This window comes from Salmo trutta, chromosome 16 (assembly GCF_901001165.1).
Source record: "Salmo trutta chromosome 16, fSalTru1.1, whole genome shotgun sequence".
In the NCBI taxonomy this organism is placed as follows: Eukaryota; Metazoa; Chordata; class Actinopteri; order Salmoniformes; family Salmonidae; genus Salmo; species Salmo trutta.
Window position 1 is genome coordinate 26,321,455 of NC_042972.1, and position 13,367 is coordinate 26,334,821.

Below are 13,367 nucleotides of genomic sequence, written 5' to 3' on the forward strand. Positions count from 1 at the left end.
TAATCAGACACCCATTTTTCAAGCTAGCATATAATGTCACAAAAACCCAGAAGACAGCTAAATGCAGCACTAACCTTTGATGATCTTCATCAGATGACACACCTAGGACATTATGTTATACAATACATGCATGTTTTGTTCAATCAAGTTCATATTTATATCAAAAAACAGCTTTTTACATTAGCATGTGACGTTCAGAACTAGCATACCCCCCGCAAACTTCCGGCGAATTTACTAACAATTTACTAAATTACTCACGATAAACGTTCACAAAAAGCATAACAATTATTTTAAGAATTATTGATACAGAACTCCTCTATGCACTCGATATGTCCGATTTTAAAATAGCTTTTCGGTGAAAGCACATTTTGCAATATTCTAAGTAGATAGCCCGGCATCACAGGGCTAGCTATTTAGACACCCAGCAAGTTTAGCCTTCACCAAACTCCAATTTACTATTAGAAAAGTTTGATTACCTTTCCTGTTCTTCGTCAGAATGCACTCCCAGGACTTCTACTTCAATAACAAATGTTGGTTTGGTCCCAAATAATCCATAGTTATGTTCCAACAGTGGCGTTTTGTTTGTGCGTTCAAGACACTATCCGAATGGTAAATAAGGGTCACGCGCACGGCGCATTTCGTGACAGAAGATTTCTAAATATTTCATTCCCGTACTTCGAAGCATGTCAACCGCTGTTTAAAATCAATTTTTATGCAATTTTTCTCGTAAAAAAGCGATAATATTCCGACTGGGAATCTGCAATTAGGTAAACAGACAAAAGAAAATACAGCATGGGGTCGACTCGCGCATGCGCCTAAGCCCTTAGTCCTCTGATCAGCCACTTGGCAAAGGCGATAACGTGTTTCAGCCAGAGGCTGCCTCGATATCGTTCAGCTTTTTCCCGGGCTCTGAGAGCCTATGGGAGCCGTAGGAAGTGTCACGTTACAGCTAAGATCCTGAGTCTTCAATAAACAGAGGCAAGAACAACAACACCTTGTCAGACAGGCCACTTCCTGCATGAAATCTTCTCAGGTTTTTGCCTGCCATATGAGTTCTGTTATACTCACAGACACCATTCAAACAGTTTTAGAAACTTTAGGGTGTTTTCTATCCAAAGCCAATAATATGCATATTCTAGTTACTGGGCAGGAGTAGTAACCAGATTAAATCGGGTACGTTTTTTATCCGGCCGTGTAAATACTGCCCTCTAGCCCTAACAGGTTAACTGGCTTGCCTAGTTAAATGTAAAAATATATATAGAATTATCTTTACCAAAAGGAAAAGCACAGCCTTTCCTCAAGATTCTGAAAATATTAGTGTAGTTGAATTAATTTTAAGTGTAAAGTAAGGGAGTAACATGTAGCCTATTTAATCAGCAGACAAGAGTCAGACAGTCTTACACAGTTGTGACTAGATGGAGTACAGCTACAACTGGAAGTTACTTTTCGTAGAAGGTTAGGAGAGTATTTTAGCTAACCCTAACTATTTTCCTAACCATAACCTAATTCTCCTAACCTGCAACGTTAATTCTCCTAACTTGCTGCGTAAGCTCTCCTAACCTGTTACGAAAAAGTCACTACCAGTCGTAGCTGTATACCACCTAATCAAAACCATCTTACACCTGCAGTTCCTATTTAGTTCAGATTTTATTCTCTTTGTTTCTTTCATTCTTTTTTTTGTTCCTGTGGCAAGTGGATTATCTAACATGAGCTAAAGCATTCATTCAAATTATTTTAGGTAAGAGGAATATAATAACATAGCAATATCATCTTTTAAAGAGCAATGACACCCAGTCGTTTGTATTCACTAGAATGCTTTCACTGTTCTCTAAAGCTAAACAAGCAAAACAAATGATTTAGTTTGGCTACTGAAAAGCAATACATGGATCATTAATATTACGGACCATTCATATTTTTTCTCCTGACAGATTGCTTTTGTTTGTAGAGTCTCATTTGTTTTCGCACCAGCTTCGGTGTGGCTTGAAATATGCATACAATTAGCATAGATTACAAAAAAACATCAAGGAATGGCATGTCCATGAGGCTTTTACTAGTACTTCATGACTATGAATATAATAATATTAATGCTAAAAGCTTCTTCTGGCCCCCAATCCAGCCGACCTAATACCTCTCTAGACGTCTGTCTGCTCTGTGATCACTGATCCACTTTGAGGGTGTGTTTATGTTTATCCTCCCTTGTAGCGACTGTCTCCCACAGTCCTCCACTGTAGACAAGATGCCATGCCACATCGCAGGGGTGCTGTTCTCTGTCACCACAGTCACCAGTATATTTTATAATGATAATACACCATTAGGATTGCAGCAGGGATTGCTCTTTCCATGACATAGGCTGACCAGGTGAATCTAGGTGAAAGCTATGTCACCTGTTAAATCCACTTCAATCAGTGTAGATGAAGGGGGGGGAGACAGGTTAAAGAAGGATTTTTAAGCCTTGAGACAATTGAGACATAGATTGTGTATGCGTGCCAAACTCTCACTATCACCAACCCCCCTCCCCAATTGCCTAATCTGGGGGTCAAGTCAATCAGAGGGACATTTTTACAGGCCTGGAGTCAGTCACCTCTCGTGTTTCTGACACCTCGGCTTTTGTTAGGGTCAGTGGGACCAAGAGCTGAGAGTGGATTACTGTAACAGAATTTCACTTCAAGGATTCTTTCCTTTCACCTTTCTCTCTTCATATACTGTCTCTACCCATTGTTGTACATGGGGAGATGGTATTGTTTGTTAGGATTCTACATTTTAGTCATTTAGCAGACACTCTTATCCAGAGCGACTTATAGGAGCAATTAAGATTGCGCAAGGGCACATCGGCATATTTTTCACCTAGTCGGCTCTGGGATTTGAGCCAGCAACCTTTCAGTTACTGGCCCAACACTCTTAACTGCCAGGCTACCTGACATTACCTACAGAGACCCCCTGGCCCTGATGATTACTTTGGACCTGTATCTGGAACTGGATCTGTGCTTGATTGTCTTTGACTTTGGACCTGTGTTTAGGCCTGGATCTGTGTTTGATTGGCATAGGCTGGAAATTGGATGCAGGTTCAGAGTTGTAGTAGCAAGATGGGGAACACTTTACTTTAAGATACCCCTCATAAAGGGTTCATAAAGGGTTTATACAAGGTTTACACAGTTTCTCATAACAGCTTCTCATATAAAGTATGTATACAAAAAGTATGTGGACACCCCTTCAAATTAATGGATTCGGCTATTTCAGCCACACTCATTGCTGACAGGTGTATAAAATCGAGCACACAGCCATGCAATCTCCATAGACAAACATTGGCAGTAGAATGGCCTTACTGAAGAGCTCAGTGACTTTCCACATGGCACTGTCATAGGATGCCACCTTTCATCAAATGTATGCCCTGCTAGAGCTGCCCCGATCAACTGTAAGTGCTGTTATTGTGAAGTGGAAACATCTAGGAGCAACAACGGCTCAGCCGCGAAGTGGTACAGTAGGCCACACAAGCTCACAGAATGGGACTGGCGAGTGCTGAAGCGCGTAGAGCTTAAAAATCATCTGTCCTTGGTTATAAACATCACTACCGAGTTCCAAACTGCCTCTAGAAGCAACATCAGCACAAGAACTGTTCATGGGAGCTTAACGAAATGGGATTCTATGGCCGAGCAGCCGCACACAAGACTAAGATCACCATGCACAATGCCAAGCGTCAGCTGGAGTGGTATAAAGTTCGCTGCCAATGGACTCTGGAGTAGTGAAAACGCGTTCTCTGGAGTGATGAATTACGCTTCACCATCTGGCAGTCCGATGGACTAATCTAGATTTGGCAATGCCAGGAGAATGCTATATGCCCAAATGCATAGTGCCAACTGTAAAATTTGGTGGAGGAGGAATAATGGTCTGTATCTGTTTTTCATGGTTTGGGCTAGGCCACTTAGTTCCAGTGAAAGGAAATCTTAATGCTACAGCATACAATGGCATTCTTGACGATTCCGTGCTTCCAACTTTCTGGAAAAACTTTGAGGAAGGCCTTTTCCTATTTCAGCATGACAATGCCCCCGTACACAAAGCGAGGTCCATACAGAAATGGTTTGTCGAGTTCGGTGTGGAAGAACTTGACTGGCCTGCACAGAGCCCTGACCTCAACCCCATCGAACACCTTTGCGATGAATTGGAACGCTGACTGCAAGCCAGTCAAGTCCCCGCAACATTGTTCCAACATCTAGTGGGAAGCCTTCCGAGAAGAGTGGCAGCTGTTATAACAGCAAAGGGGGGACTAACTCCATATTAATTCCCATGATTTTGGAATGAGATGTTCGACAAGCAGGTGTCCACATACTTTTGGTCATGTAGTGTATCTTGTTTGCGCAAGATTCAGTTATGGGTTCCGAGATTAATAAATAGTTTATATACTTTATATTTAATCCCCCAAAAAACATCCTAGTCCTAGTCCTTGCCGATGACAAGCATACCCATAACATGATGCAGCCACCACCATGCTTGAAAATATGAAAGTGGTACTCAGTGATGTGTTGTGTTGGATTTGCCTCAAACATAACACTTTGTATTCAGGACAAAGTTAATTTCTTTAGGTTTACTTTAGTACCTAATTGCACAGGCTTCCTTCTATTCACTCTGTCAATTGGTTTAGTATTGTGGAGTAACTACAATGTTGTTGTATGTGTGGAGTACAGAGATGAGCTATTCATTTAAAAATCATGTTAAACACTATTACTGCACACAAAATAAGTCCATGCAACTTATGTGACTTGTTAAGCATATTTTTACTCCTGAACTTATTTAGGCTAGCCATAACAAAGGTGTTGAATACTTATTGACTCAAGACATTTCAGCTTTTCATTTTTTATTAATTTATAAAAAATTCAAAAAACATAATTCCACTTTAACATTATTGACTATTGTGTGTAGGCCAGTGAAAAAACATCTCCATTTAATTCATTTTCAATTCAGGCTGTAACAAAGTCAAATTAAAAATGAAAGGGATGTAAATACTTTCTGAAGGCACTGTAACTGTTTGTAGAGAAATAAAGCGATTATCAATTGGAGTAAAAAATATGGGGAGTACCACCAGCACAAATCCACATAGCTCAAATGATTCTGCACATCTAGATAATGTTGTTCTTTGTCATGTGAAAGTGCCCCTTCCACTTGTATCAATGGATGGCTGTTGTGTAAGGTTTCATGGAACATCCATCAATTGTGTAATTTGGCTTAGCTTTGCAAAACTGCTAATTTCCTCTCCCATACATTAGTGTGAAATTAGCTCTTTTTATGTACGATATGAGGGACTTTGATGAATTAACTGCTAACTGTTAATAAGGGGATCATTTGGCGTTATTCTTTGAACAACCAAAACTGTGGCACACTACGGTATTTCTGGAGTAATATACCGTTCACTTATTTTTATAATTTGTTTCCTCCATTATTTTCAGGAATCCAATGGGAAAATAAAAAAAACTACTGATAGGCCTACACATGTTTCTATAGTGGTCCATATCCGATAAACAGTTTAGACTAGAGATAGGGACACACTGTGGAGATGTTGAGGGTGGCAAGAACAACGCAGAACGCAACACAACAGACTTTCTCCCTCCATGTTGGAAACAAAGATGTTGTAGATATTGGCCCCCATCTATAGTGGAAGCTCATCCAATAACACTGCTCCAGGTTTTCACGCTGCAATCAATATTTCAACAGCCCCTTTTGCTGATATGGTGGAAATGAGAATAATTAAAAGAGAAAGACACTGCATAGATTAACAACATGGAACCACCCAGGGTTAGCTCCAGCTGTCAGGGTTTTCACAATCTATCTGCCCCAATTCCTCTCCAAATCCCTCTTGTTCCCCCGTGTTTGGCTTGAGGGTTGGGGATATGAGGGCGGGAGGGAGGGAGGGAGGGATGGGGGAAGGGGAAAAGGGAAGGGGCCAGACAATGGATAGGGGAAGGGGCATTTTTTGAGGAGGAAATTCTATGCTGGAATCCTGCCATTTCTATTCTGGCTGTTCTGTTTCTGGCTGACTTATCCTCGGTCCAGAGCTTCAGTCATTGCCGTAGCGATGCTTCAGAAGACACTCCTCAAATTGGGGAGAAAAGCCAACCGTGACACCATGGCTACGGCAAAAGGGGAAAGAGAGCGACAGTGAGAGCATTCACAGGCCCCACATCTGTTTCATAAGTGAGGCTCATAGGCTGTTTAAATATCAGGCACAAACACACACATACAGAGATGTACACACACACATACACACATACAGTACACACACACACAGAGATATGTGGGCACACACACAGTTGGGCACACACACACACACACACACACACACACACACATGCACACAAACACACAGTCAAATTGATATAATAACGCACTTCATTCACATATGGATATTCATGATCACACATTCAGAAACACCTATGCACCTCACACATACACAAATACTATACAAAGGGGAAACACATGCCTGCAATTACATGCTAAGTGTCTTTGGTCCAAGCTTTGTCTGTTATATCATACACATTTAACAATTTAATCAAAGTTGTACTTTCCCCTGAAAGAAGGATACATTCTTAGAAAAACAGCTGTTATCTAGAACCTTTTTTTGTTGTTGTTTTTTTCTCTCCATTTAACTAGGCAAGTCAGTTAAGAACAAATTCTTATTTACAAGGACGGCCTACTCCAGCCAAACCTGGATGACGCTGGTCCAATTATGCACCGCCCGATGGGTCTCCCAATCTCGGCCGAATGTAATACAGCCTGGATTTTAACCAGGGACTGTAGTGATGCCTCTTGCACTGAGATGCAGTGCCTTAGACCACTGCGCCACTCGGGAGCCCTCCTAAAAGGGTTCTTCGGCTGTCCCCATAGGAGAACCCTTTGAAGAACCCTTTTTTGGTTCCAGGTAGAACCCTTTTGGGTTCAATGTAAAACCATTTCCACAGAGGGTTCTATATGGAACGTCAAAGGGTTCTACCTGGAACCAAAAAGGGTTATCCTATGGGGACAGCTGAAGAACCCTTTAAGAACCTTTTAAGAAGTATATATGTACTGTATTGCATCTCTTTGAGGGTCATATTGGTGTGTAATGGAAAGAAACAGATATACAGAACTTGGTAGAAGGAAGAAGGCAATGGACCTCAATAATGTGTTCTGTTGTCGTACACTGTCGGTCACTGATACAGACAGATGCCTCTCCGTATTAACGAGTTTCTGTTTGGTTTAGACGGTTCATGATTGACAGAACGCTATGCCTCCCGTCCCCATCCCAACGCACATTCCCATCATCAGTAGTTTATTTGGTTTTCCCTTTCAAACAGGCAGAGATTTGAGGCCTCGTAGAGGATCTAGCAGCACAGCAGGTGACCAGCACTTTGTACCCCAGGCAGGGTTTAGAATAAACACGCTCCCTTCTCTCATCGCTGCCACCGTTAGCATTTACACACACACACACACACACACACATACATACAAACACACCGGGTGCAAACACACACACACACACACTCTGAATATTAAAGCTAAAACAACAGAGACATCAACTCCAAAGACAGAGCAAGGTTATAACTCAAATGCAACAGACAAGGAATTACCAGGAGGACAGGGTCAGCTTCATAGGAGAGTTCTCGGTTAAATTTCCCAATTTGAAAAAATGATGTTGTTATTGTAAGAAGCAGAAGCCAAGTATGGATGGTTGGTTTTTGATAGGCAAAAGTAAGCTTTCCGGTGCCCACACTGTGTCACAGCTCTCTGATCGTTTCCCTTCCCATGCTGCTCTCAGGCCCCTTTGTGGGAGGAGGGAGCCCCGTTATTCTGCCATGGGCTCTGTTTTAATTTTCTGGCACTGTATATGATGGAGACTGAGATATTTTGTTGTTCTTCTTCTAGTATTTTTTCCCTGTGTGGTGGTTGTATTTTGTGCATGGCGCAAGGCTCAATGATAGCGAGCATCAGTGGCACTGAGGTCTGATTGCCTTGTTCCGCATGAATAATGCAGTCCCATAAGCGGGGAGTGTGGAACGGGAGATGGAACGCTGTGGGGCGTCAAATTTAGGCTGATTTTAAAGGATAAAGGGGCTACAGGGAGGCACAGTCCTCTGGGTCCCGCGCACTCATTAGAGGGGAAGATTGGCAAAGTTTCTCAGGGATGAATTAGTAAAGCAGTGCTTTTTGGTGCTTTTTTCCTCCCTTGGATGTTTCAAAACATGTTTCCAAATCTCTACAGGGTTGTAACTACTGTTGGCAAAGGAGTCAGTCTTATTGGAGTGTACACCGTGTGATAGAGCCAGGGATGATAATTGCGTTAAAAAGTTATTTTTACCAAGAGAAAAATAAAAAATGGAATTCAAATTACGTTAGTGCGTTCACATTTAAATATTTACATTAAATATTTAACACAACACTTAATATATATAAAATAATAACTTAACACAATCTATATACAATTGTTATCAAACTAGTATTTTGATGTTGTACGTGGATTGAAACACCTACAAGATATAGTTAACAAAGATAATGGATAAAATGTGTAATATTCACATAATTATAGCTTTAATATTACATAAAGGAAACAGAAAACACCTGTATATTTCACTGGTCAGTATTTTGTACCTGAGCCAATTCTATTGGAGAGACTTTTAAATGTCAGGAGTTTGTGTCAGGGATGTTGACTCCTACCATTCCTTAATGACTAAGAATGAAGCTGACATAAGTTGGATGTGACTTACTCAACCTACTCCTCTTAGCTTCTACAGTAGTGGAACAAAAGGGCCTTGTTGTTGTTTTTTTTTATTTGTGATATCCAATTGGTAGTTAGTCTTGTCCCATCACTGCAACTCCCCTATGGACTCAGGAGAGGTGAAGGTTGAGAGCCATGCGTCCTCCGAAACACAACTCTGCCAAGCCACACTGCTCACTTAACCTGGAAGCCAGACGCCCCAATGTGTCAGAGGAAACACCGTCCAACTGGTGACTGAGGTCAACTTGAAGGCACCCGAGGTCAGCTTGAAGGCACCCGAGGTCAGCTTGAAGGCACCCGGGGTCAGCTTGAAGGCACCCGAGGTCAGCTTGAAGGCACCCGGGGTCAGCTTGAAGGCACCCGGTCTGCCACAAGGAGTCGCTAGAGCGCAATGGGACAAGGAAATCGTGGCCGGACAAACCCTCCCCTAACCCGGACGATGCTGGGCCAATTTTGCGCTGCGTCATGGGTCTCCCGGTCACGGCTGGCTGTGACACAACCTGGTATGGAACCTGGGTCTGTAGTGACACTTCAAGCACTGCGATGCAGTGCCTTAGACCGCTGCGCCCCTCGGGAAGCCCCCGGGCCTTGACGTTTTGATGTACTCTGTCCATATTCATGTCCTTCTTTAGTTTCTTTTTACAATTTATTATAACTTCTCAAAAAAACAGATTTCCAATTGTTAGGATGCACCTCCCTATGGATGGAGATGGCAATTAGAGTTGACTTAGTTTTTTAAGTTGGCAAAGATATTCGCTTTGGAGGAACCAGGCAGTGGAAGGCCCATTGTTACGAAGGCATCCCAATTAAGTGTTGGAATGAGAACACTAAAGCACTGAAGTCTGGGACACACTTGGATGCAGAGTGCTGCTTGAATATGATATCTGAAATCAGGATGAAAGCTTGGGAGGCTGCCAGTGGATTAGGTTAGAGAGAGAGAGATACAGAGGAAAAATGCTTACCTCTGTCTCTCATTTCTCTGTTACTTGGACTCATATGCCATGTGCCCAGACAGTAGACAATATCTGGATCTCCTCTTTCCTGAAATGATAGTATTTTCAAAGGAAGCTTGGTGCAGACGACAGGAGGACGGTGATGCTTAGGCTTTTGTATTGTATTATATATTAACGCAGTTTAGCTTCAGAATAATTCATTATCACCACTAAAGCTTTCAACAGTGCCGGATTCAAAGTTGAGGGTGGATCACTTGGTAGACGCTTCCAAAAAGTGTAGGGCTTATGGTCGTATACTGCTCTAATGTACTTCTGCTGTAATAAGTGGAAATAGTGTCTAATACAAGGTGAGAAGAACAATATATAATCTACATTCTGAATGACCATTGGCAGTATGAATAGTCCTCTGGTGGTGACACTGGTAGTTAGGACAGCATGTTTGCCAAAGACAATTATATGGTAAGACTCCTATAATATTGAATTAACAAAAATGTTACATTTCAGAGTGATTCAAATCATAGGTCTTCTGCATCCGTGTTCTAAAATGTGAAGACAGAAGAAATATCATCTCAACCACTCCATGAAACATGAAATATGAGACTACCTCCAGAATGAATGCTTTCCACTGCAACAGGGACTCAATCTCTGCAGATAGCTAGAGAATGCAATGTGCATGGACAAACGACAACAACAACAACATGCTTGTCCAATTAGTTCAGAATAAGTGTGCAGGAACACAGGAATCCCACTGATGAACTCTCTATGAACCAAACTGCAGCTGCAAACTACACTTGTCTTGGCCCTATAGGCCTATGTCTAGTTTGTTACATAGACAACACTCCTGATTCGGCTGGATGGGACTTTAGAGTTACTAATATGGTAGGAACAAAGGGCTTTTGCTATCAGCGGTGCAGCTGTAGGTAAACTTTGATCATCCCCACAGACAGCAATGAAATCAAATAGACGCTATGTTAATCCAGTCCCAGTGGAGAGGGTGGCTGTGCTGATCTTAATGCATTATTGAGAGGGGATTGGCTGAGCCATCACACATGGGCCCCCACCTCTTATCCATTATTGAATACAGAGATGCACGGGGAGACTTTGATGAGGCGGTTTATCAAACAGGGAGATATCAAGTGGTTATGTTCCTAATGTGTTCTACCTGGGCAAAGGTACAGGAGAGGAGGTTACGTTCAGAGACATCAAAGCAAAGATGACATGTCCTTAACCCCGTGTCAGGTCAGCCTGTTACTCCCTTTCAATGAATATGACAGGCAGCAGTCATACACAGTGAGATGCCATTCCTTTCTCTTGTAGACAAATTTGGCATACAGTCAATGTCTAATACTAAACACACACTAGACATACATCCATTGAGGGAGGGAGGAGGGATGGAGGGATTGATGCTCTTCAATAGCTAGCATTTATTTTCTCTCCTCTAGCCTCCTTCCCATCTCAAGCAGAACAGGCTTCTATTTATTAAATTTCCCAACAAGATGAGTAATCCGTAGACTATGTTCCAATTGGCTCCCTACTCCCTACATAGTGGACTAACTTTAGACCAGAGCCCTATTGGCCCTGGTCAAAAAGAGTGCACTATAAAGGGAATTGGGTGCCATTTGGGACATAGTCTACGGATTACTCATCCTGTGAGTGGATGGATCAGAGCAGTCTGCTTCCTTATCTCTCCTTCCCTGCTCCACGCCGCGCAGCTTAGCCGCTAGCTGCCGCCACCATCCCACCGCCCCACTACCCAATCAGCTTAGAGATGAATGCCGGGCCAATTATGCACACCTGACTAAGACACACGTTGGAAATAACAGAGACACCTGAAATGGAGGGAGGGTGACTGGTTTAGAATAACATATACACAGGCCCTGGATGAAAGGAGGAGAGGGACGGTGGTTCCGATTTACAATAACATACAGGCCCTGGGAGGAGGGGAGGGGGAACGGGATGTGACAACTGATGTTCTGTCAGAATTAGATACAGTAATGAGATGGGTTTGCAGCAGGCATTGGTTGGGTTCCATTTTAGGAGTGTTAAGTGACTCAACAAAGTGTAGCTGTGGCAATGTATACTTCAGCCTCAGGCTGAGAAGCTTTTCAGGAGGTGGGGTATTTTAACCATTTTGATAGGCTCATTATTTGAACTCAATGATTTTTTTATTTTACCTTTATTTAACTAGGCAAGTCAGTTAAGAACATATTCTTATTTACAATGACGGACTAGGAACAGTGGGTCAACTGCCTTGTTCAAGAGCAGAACAGATTTTTTACCTTGTCAGCTCGTGGATTCAATCTAGCAACCTTTCATTTACTGGCCCAACGCTCTAACCACTCCTGCCACCCCTAAAGACAATGTATTCATGGAGAAGTTTGGTGCTCAGCCTTATGTACAGTAGGCTTATGTGTTCTGTGAAACTTTTAATAATGGCTGCTACTGTATGGCAGCAATTCAATTTAAAACTTCTTGGTGACAGGGGCAGTACTCATAAATTCAGATGAATACGTGCCCAAATTAAACTGCCTGCTTCTCAGGCCCAGAAGGTAGGATATGCATATTATTAATAGATTTGGATAGAAAACACTCTGAAGTTTCTAAAACTGTTTGAATGATGTCTGTGAGTATAACAGAACTCATATGGCAGGCACAAACCTGAGAAGAAATCCAACCAGGAAGTGACTTGTAGTTCTTCTATCTAATCCCTGTTCAAACTACAGTGTCTGTGGGGTCATTTTGCACTTCCTAAGGCTTCCATTGGCTGTCAACAGCCTTTAGAAACTTGTTTCATCTGTCTACTGTTACTGGGCAGAGAATAGGAGCTCAGTCAATCAGTGGACTGCCTGGGACCAGTGAGTTGTTTACTGCGCAGGCACGTTGGCGCACCTCTCCTTATTTTTCCTCTGTAATGAATACGCTATTGTCCGGTTGGAATATTATCGACGTTTTATGTTAAAAAGACCCTAAGGGTTGATTGTAAACATCGTTTGACATGTTTCTGTGAACGGTAATGGAACTATTTGACTTTTCGTCTCTGGTTCTGCGCTCTCGCGCATTATGCCTTTGGATTAGTGACCTGAACGCACAAACAAAACGGAGGTATTTGGACAAAAATATGGAGTATTTCGAACAAAAAGAACATTTCTTGTGGAAGTGGGAGTCCTGGGAGTGCATTCCGACGAAGATCAGCAAAGGTAAGGGAAGATTTATAATACTAATTCTGAGTTTTGTTGACTCCAGAACTTGGCGGGTAACTGTATAGCTTGCTTTGATGGCTGAGCTCTGCACTCAGAATATTGAAAAATGTGTTTTCTCCGAAAAGCTATTTTGAAATCTGACACAGCGGTTGCATTAAGGAGTAGTATATCTATAATTCTCTCAATAACTGTTGTAAATTTTATAAACGTTTATGATGAGTATTTTTGTAAATTGAGGTGCTCATTCACCGGATGTTTTGGTGGGAATACATTTTCTGAACATCACGCGCCAATGTAAAACTGGGCGTATGGATATAAATATGAACTTTATCGAACAAAACATACATGTATTTTGTAACATTGAGTCCTGGGAGTGTCGTCTGATGAAGATCATCAAAGGTTAGTGATTCATTTTAGCTGTATTTCTGGTTTTTGTTACGCCTCTCCTTGCTTGGAAAATGGCTGTGTGGTTTT

General features: G+C 42.0%; 1 pseudogene; it reads right to left on the bottom strand.

Annotated features, from left to right (window-relative positions):
• Window positions 1-13,367, bottom strand: part of LOC115151205 (ubiquitin-60S ribosomal protein L40-like) — a 57,440-nt pseudogene that overhangs the window by 8,266 nt on the left and 35,807 nt on the right.